At 38.1% G+C, this 8,293-nt stretch overlaps 1 long non-coding RNA gene across 1 annotated transcript; it reads right to left on the reverse strand.

Moving 5' to 3' along the window:
* Positions 1-5,780: 5,780 nt before the first annotated feature.
* Positions 5,781-7,924, reverse strand: LOC123639452. Its single transcript, XR_006735730.1, has 3 exons — positions 7,763-7,924; positions 7,556-7,628; positions 5,781-6,841 (listed from the first exon to the last, which is right to left on the reverse strand). It is a non-coding gene; the product is annotated as an uncharacterized LOC123639452 (long non-coding RNA).
* Between the last annotated feature and the right edge of the window lie 369 nt (positions 7,925-8,293).

Genomic DNA, 8,293 nt, shown 5'->3' on the forward strand with positions numbered 1-8,293 from the left:
GGATTGCAAAATATAGCCAATAATTCCCTTACAGAACTAAAAGAGAATTAGAAAAGGCTGCTAGTATAATAGCTTTTGTGTTTAGAAGTGAAATGTCTTCCAGGGAGTTATTTTATGAAGTGTCTGGAATTGCTTATGAATACTGGATTATAGATTTTTTTTTCTTTCCTTTTTCTTCTCCCCCCCCTTTTCTTTTTTTAACTAAAAGAACTTAAACATGATATTTTAAAAAACATTTTATCTTGTGATAGAAATGTCAGCCACATTTCAATTCAGTCTTAGGCTTCCCCTAAAAGGAATGACTTTTACGCATAACAATAGCCTTGTTTTTATAAGTGGCTGGTAATATCTGCAAATGTGTAAGGCATTCATTTTCCAGGAGCTCTTTTCTCCCTGGTAACACACCAGGAAATATCACAGTGTTGTTATTTGAATTCTTTCTTGTGCTCTGACTCCCAGATGAATTGAAATTCAACTTCACAGTCAAATGAGTAGCCATTTAAAGCTCAGGTGTGTATTTCTTAAGACATTCTCAAAGGATATATAACTGCTTATGTCTTTCCTAAGACAGCAAACTGAATTTTAATTGGATCTCACCTGTCCCAGGAGATCATTATATGTCTACTCTAAGGCCATATATTATAAAGCTTCAGTATGAACTGGAACACGAAGCCGGTGTTCGGGTTTAATGTTTAAAGCCGAAGTTACAGCAGCTGACACCCCACTAATTTCGGCAACTCCCCAGGCAAAATTTTATTTAATTTGAGTCTCCCCAAAAATGAACATACACACACATGCATGTATATAACTTGCATGTCAATATAACATAAACTTTCAGATTATTAAAAACAGTTTGTTTTTTCAGGAAATAAGTCTCCAATGGTACTAGTTTCAAATTTTTCTTTTCTCAACCCCGCCTTGACCCTGTCGGATGGATTAAAAAAATGAAGCGGTGGAAAAGTTTATGTATTTACTAAAGACCTGCTGACTCAGAACTGGATCTGGGAGATCCTTTTGAGACACAGAATGAATCTTTTCATCAGATGGTAGAGATGGTGGGGAACGCCACCGCTGTGCACATGAGCACGCCTAGAGCTAGTCTCCCTCTGATCTTAGAAACTAGCAAGACAGCATCTGAAAGGAAACCAAAAGACTTGTGGGACTTAATTCACCAATACTAAATAACACAGCCATGTGCTTCTTTGTTCTTTATAGTTTAAGGATCCCTGTAAATTTCCTGAGGTAAATTAAGACTATGAGGACCAACGTTAAAAATTCTGCAAAAACATCCCAGAGCATGCTGAAGTGTGGAATTCATACTTTAAAACTCTTAAGAGGCAGTGTTACGGTCTTGCTTTAATACCATAACAAAGTGGACCTTTGTATATTATATGTAGTTAACACTAGCTTTTTTCAAAATTTTTTTTTTCTAAAAAAATATAGGTGGTGTCTTTATTCCAGATTTGAATGTTTTAGAATTCTTGGTTTTTTTTTTTTCCCTTAGATTTGTAGACACAGACCTGAATTGGCTATCAAGTACCAGGGTAGAGAAAATGTCCCTTAGTTTATCTGAGACGTGGTTTTTTTCAATTGTAACATGAGTAGGTTTAAGAAGTAATCTCCAAACCTGTTGCATTTATAACATTTTATGGTCCTAAATTTCAAGTGGCATTTTTTTTTACTTTTATAGAAGACTCAAAGTCACCAGTCAGCATACATCCCTAGATTTCAGCATTTTTCTGCCATGATGTAAATGAATATTTGGATTACACACTCAGTACACTCAGTGTTGGAATCGTAGGCCTCAGTTTGTCCATTTATTTCTACTTAATTTCCTCTACTAAATGTACTTCTCTTTCATTTTTTTAAAAAAAATCTTTCAGTTGTATCAATAGGTTCTTAGTTACTAGGCTCAAAACCTTGACATTTTTTTCAATTGTTTATTCTCCCTTGTCCCTAACAGTAAATCAATCACACAATTCTGTTGGGTGCACCTCTGTGAAGGGTAAGACTAGTTTTACAAAACAGAATTGCAGAATTTGAAGTGACTTCATTACTGGTTCACAGATTTTATAGAAGTGCTTTGAAGATCTTAAGAAATATCCACCATCTTCCCAGGAAAAAAAAATACACACACAATTTTTCATATAATTTCCAGGGACTTCATAAAGTTCACCCTTAGGTCTCAGATTAAAAATTCCTCAACTAGGCCAAACGTTTCCAAAGGCAGAATTTCACTCAGTAACAACCCTCGTGGGTCTGGGTGACTTTCAGTGCCTGCATAAGTGCTTCTGGGGACTGCAAGTGCTCATTTCTGGAGCCTTCTCTTCTCTTGTTTGTAACGAAACTTATTGTTGGAAAGTTTATTTGGGGTTTACTTGGGGTTAAAACCTTTGCCTGTGACTTTCAGTTGACCCTAGGTCCTTAGTATTTGAAAGTATCTTCCATATTTCCACAAATCTTCTGTTTTTCACGTTAAAGATTTACCATCTCCTCAACTATGCCTTTTGTTGCATGGCTTCCACACTCTTTCCTATCCTGGTCATCTTTCTCTAGATATTACTCAATGTCTTGATTTAATGTGGGGTCCTTGAGATGACTAACATTCTCCCTGTGTGATATGAATAAATAATGCAAAGTTCTTGGAAAATCTTTTTCGTTAATAGCACAGAGGAAAGGACTTTGTAGCCAACCGATCTTGGCTAATGTCTTAACTCTGCTATTTGCTAGCCATTTTGATTTAGTGCTGGTTATTTAACCTCCTCCATTTTCTCATCTGTAAAATGGGAATAGTTTATACCTTTATTATAAGTTTATCTTAGCACACACTAGGTACTCAATAAATGATAGATGTTGTCTCTATTATTAATTCAGATTACTTGGGATATCTTAAAAGCAACATCAATCGTATTGAGGATAGACAAATAACATTTCCAAACTATTTTTAACCAATATTAAAATTTGGCCTTTCCTACCCCAAAGGTATGATATTAATTTTTTTATTTAAATGGGGAATTTCATAATTACTTAATATTATTAATTTTTTTTGTATTGGGTTTGGCTCACATAACAGGCTTCTGAGATCAGTCAGTGTGTCTCCTGTCCTTCCTAGGTTTGTGATCTCCAGTCACGTACGTGTAGAGCCAAGGACCAAGATCCAGTCTACATTAGCCACTTCTTCCCGAGTTGACATTAATTCATTAAACAACTTTCTCTTGTGACCAGAGTTTGTCATGTACCTTGCTGACAACGTGATACTATGCATTTGAGATTTCCCTGATCTATTAAAAAAGGGGGAGGGAAGAAAGAAAGAAAAGGATATTAGTGTGAAATGAGTTGTTTTGTGTGAACTCATGCTGACTCAGTTGTTTCACTGAATTCTTTCCAAGTCCCCGTGTTATAAGAGAACTACATAAAGACGGCAGGGAATACACCTCATTTGTACAGAGTCAAATAGATTTTGAAGTCCTTAAATGTATAATAGATCACTTCCGTGACTTACAGATGAAAGTGAAGACAATTTCAGGGGCAAGTAAAAGGAGAAAGCCCAGCTCTTCTAAGCATGGTCCAATTCCCGAGAACTTCCGTAGCGCAAGGCAGTGGGGCTCCTCAGATTATTCAAGGAAAAGCGTGGGTGGCTGGGTAAGGCTTCTCTTTTTAGCCAGTCTCTTTCATCCTCCCCAAGCTCAGGGACAGGAAGAAGGAAAAATAATAAAACTGTATATTCATTCCCTCCAAAAAGCCTGTTAAATGGAAACTCTCTGAGAAATCCTTCAACAAAATTTATGAATGAAATTTTTTTTTAAAAAAGTTTTTTAGATGGATTTTCCAAACATCTTTTAGTGAGAGAGAGCGAGAGAGAAAAAAAAAAAAAAAAGACTCAATGCTCTCAATGCTAATACCCTTTCCATGAGCTCAGTCTATTTTGCTCTTGCCTCCAGCTGTTGAATGAGTTAGGGTCACATTTGGAAAGGACAGCTCATTCTGCTTGGAAGGTTGTGCAAGGCAGTTCGGAAGAGGAGGGGCATGGAGATGCCAGACGGGCAGGCAAGCCAACAGACACACGTGGATAGGGCTGCAGCCAGCTCCTCTTACTCTTGGAATGTCACTGCCTGAAATGGAATCCAAGGATCCGGCCTCAGGAGTGCAGGAGGACCGGACTGTGACCTCCCTCAGAACCTGGCGGTGAACTCTCCTCAAAAGGACATTTACTCGAGCTCCCTGCCCCTTAGGGGGGCCTTAGCGTTGAATTTAGATTAATTGAAAGCTCTGTTAATATAATTGAGTGCACCTTCCCATCTCTGCCATTTACAAATAAAGGGACATGTTAAATGTTTTCCTTTGATTAGAGTCTGCCCTAAAGTTTTAAGGTATGATGAGATGTGGGTCATGAAAAGTTTTATGTTCTTCAGAGAAAGATGCAATATTCAATCAATATATTTCTCTTATCTTAACCTAAGATTTTATTTAAAGCACATAACAAATGTCCAAAAACATCTGGCTCTCATTTCCTGGATAAAATGCCGAGATAAATTAAATTCTCGAAATACATAAACTTCTCCCTACAAATTAGCATAAGGAATAAGGCAATGATCCTTTCAAATAAGTATTTAGTACATAAAATATGGTGACCCCCATAAGAACACTTAGAAATAGTATGCTAGGACATAGAAATTGATTTAGCTCTCCAAAGACCCTTGCTATCCAGGAATGTATTAAATTATGGAAGAACTTGACACTGAGTCTATATGACTCCTTTGGAAAAGGGGCCTTTTACATCATCTATACTATTATTTTTTTTAACATGACATCTACCTATTTTTAGTTTTTTTAAGGAATCTCCATCTGTTCTCCATAGTGGTTGCACTAATTTACATTCCCACGAGGGTTCCCCTTTCTCCACGTCCTCATCATTATTCATTATTGCCAGTCTTTTGGGTAAAAGCCATTTTAACTGGGATCCAACTCCCAAGAACTTCTCTAGCGCAAGACAGTGGGGCTCCTCACAATGAGATGATATCTCATTGTAGTTTTGATTTGCATTTCTCTAATATTTAGTAATTTTGAGCATTGTTCATATACCTCTTGGCTACTTGTATGTCTTCTTTTAAGAAATGTCTATTCAGATCTTTTGCCTATTTTTTAATCAGATTATTTGATTTGTATTCCTGTTGTTTGAGCTTCTTATATATTCTGGTTATTAGTCACTTGTCCGATGGGTAGTTTGCAAATATTTTCTCCCATTCTGTGGGTTGTCTCTTCACTTTGTTGATTGTTTCCTCGGCTGTGCAAAAGCGTTTTAGCTTGATGTCATCCAATGCATCCATTTTTGCTTTGGTTGCCTGTGCTTTTGAGGTATTACTCAAAAAATCTTTGCCTAGACCGATGTCTTGGAGCATTTCCCCAATGTTTTCTTCTATTAGTTTTCTAGTTTCAGGTCTTAGATTTAAGTCTTCAATCCATTTTGATTTCATTTTTTGTATGGCAAGAAATAGGGGTCTAGTTTCATTCTTCTGCATATGTATATCCAGTTTTCCCAGCACCATTTATTGAAGGAACTGTTCTTTCTCTAGTGTATGTTCTTGGCATCTTTGCAATCTCACTTCTGGGTACCTATCAAATTATGTGGCAAGTTATCTTCTTTTCTTTAAAAATTTTATTTTTTATTTTGTTTTTAATTGACATAACAATTATACATATTTATGGGGTACAGTGTGATGTTTTGATACATGTATACAATATGCAATAATCAAACGAGGGTAATTAGCATATCTGTCACCTCACATATTTGTCATTTCTCTGCGGTGAGAACATTCAAAATTCTCTCTTCTAGCTATTTTGAAATATACAATATGATATTGTTAACCGTAGGCATCCTACTGTGCCAATGGTTAACACCAGAACTTATTCCTCCTACTTAACTGTAACTTTGTACCCACTGACCAATCTCTCCCATTACCCCTCTCCTGCTCTTCACAGCCTATCTTCCATTCTCTGGTTCCTAATCTTACAAAACAAAAAATGCACCTAGCTCCTACCTTGCATACCTGTGAGTATTAAAGGTATCAGATACCACATATATGCACAGTTCCTGGGGCAGGAGATGCCTGTAGCAAACGGCAGCTAGCCATCCTTCTAGTTAAAAGACCAGAGCATCAGAGAAAAAAAATTAAAAAAAAAAAAGACCATCAGAAGCAATGGCCCGGGGTGCTGGCCTTGTGGAGGTCCTGCAGCTTCTGCGGCACAGGCCTTACTGGGGGCATCCCCCTCAGTGAAACTGTATTGTAATGAGCACCTTTTGATATTTTGGTCACAAATTCCCCCTGAATTGACCCCACACTGGACCTGTCATATGCGTTATTAATGTCACATCCATTAATCTTAAGAAATACTGGGTTGAATTTTAGAGATCATGGAAATCATCAATTCAATGTAGTTTTCTTCCCATCCCATCTGGGATTTATAAGGACTTCAGCCGTTCCTAAACAGCACAAAATGGTCTGACAGTGACTTCAGAGAGACCTCTGGCTCAGAGAAGGCTCCTAGAGTCCAGGAGAAGGTTGGAAAGGTGGGCCCACGTGAGATGTCTGTGCTTGTTTTCTCCTGAGGGGAATGCCTTTGCTGATAATGCTTCCAGGCACCCCAGGGCAGTGAGTCCTTTTTGGCCATACCCACTTCACTTAAGAGATATGAACTGAATTTAAATCCCAGTTATTTGAGGAAAGCCATCTCATGTTCCTTCAGGGCTCGTACAGCAGCAGCAGCAACAAAAGGTGATGATAACATAGGGCAGGTGGAGAAGAAGATTCAGAAAATAGTATTCTTTAACTTGGATTCTCATCTATAGAAATGAATAAAGGAAACATTTCAAATTTTAACTTCCCCCAACTCATGGACCTACTTCTTTAAGGTTATAAAAATCAGAGGATTCCATTGGAGAGATAAATGTTTTGAAGAAGTAATCTTTTTATCACTTCCTCTCACTTGACATATTTAACTAGATTAAAATCAATACATCTTAGTGTAGCAATGAGTTTGTAAAAAAAAAAAATCAGTAACATAATTGGGTGTTGAGAAGCATCTTAGGATAAAAGAATCCTGTAAAAAAAATTCCTTCTTAATCCCTTTTCCAATCAGTGATCATCTCTGATTAAAAATCAAATGCGTATGGATACATTCAGACACTTAATTCATGGAAGTCAAGGCACAAAAGAATTCTTTTTTTCATTTCTCAGTGCATTTACTTGTCAACCAAGCTGCTCTAAATGATACCCATGAAAACAAAGAATCTGAGTTTTAAACTGAGCATGAGAAATTGAAAACATAACTACGTAAAACATCAAAAGTCCCCTCCACTTTTTAAAAGAACTTGCTTCATTCAAGCATATTTGGGAACTAGTACCCTTGCCTAATATGTTTGTTACATTACCACAGTGCCTGCTTGTAGGTTTTATTCTTTGCAGTTCAACGAGTACAGTATTTCAACTGGAGAACTCCAAACAAACACAAAGCCTTTTTTTTAACCCCTTCAGAGAAATCACTAAGGGACACTCACCACTTCTTCATTTTGATTGTCACCTGGATTCACAACTGTGCAACCAACGACAGTTTCAGATGGACAGATGGCCCTGGTAGTTAGGAGGGATGGGGTGGGAAAAGGAATAAATGAATAGTCTGTTTTCTGCGTAAGCAAATAAAAGGGCAAAGGAAATAAAAGGAAGGAGCTGGCCACGGTTGAATCAGAGAGTCCCTCCAAACATACCTTGGCTTCCCCAGGCAGGGATCTACTTCCCCGACAGCCAGGTCAGCACACTCATGCCCATGAGCCTAAGAATGCGTGCCTCGCAGAGATCAGCACTGCATTTCTGCCTGGTGTACACAGCAGTTGCAGGAACCTGCCAACGCTGTGTGTGTGATAAGCAGTAACGGAATGCTGAGAGTCGGGACGCTTGAATCACGATTGCTTCATTCGGGTTGAATTGCCCATCTAGGGCAGTGTTTGGCTAAGTGAACAGGGTATGCAAAAACCTCGCTCCCCTCTGTGCGGTGGGGAACTGAGAGAGCGCTGGTCCTGCAGGCTTGGTGTGGAAAAATCCATTTGAATGTTTACTGCTGAATGCTGCAGGGCATCGTCAGGTTTTGTTTACTTTGTCTTACATGTGAACATCGCAGCTGTTTCTTTCAGTAAAAAGCGAGTAGGAGAATGTAGCAACCAACCCCACATTTTCCCCTCCTCCAAACGTTTGTGGAGCCCAACAGCTGTCTTTGCAAATCCTGTCACTCAGGATTGGAA

This window comes from Lemur catta, chromosome 6 (genome assembly GCF_020740605.2).
Source record: "Lemur catta isolate mLemCat1 chromosome 6, mLemCat1.pri, whole genome shotgun sequence".
Classification (NCBI taxonomy): domain Eukaryota; kingdom Metazoa; phylum Chordata; class Mammalia; order Primates; family Lemuridae; genus Lemur; species Lemur catta.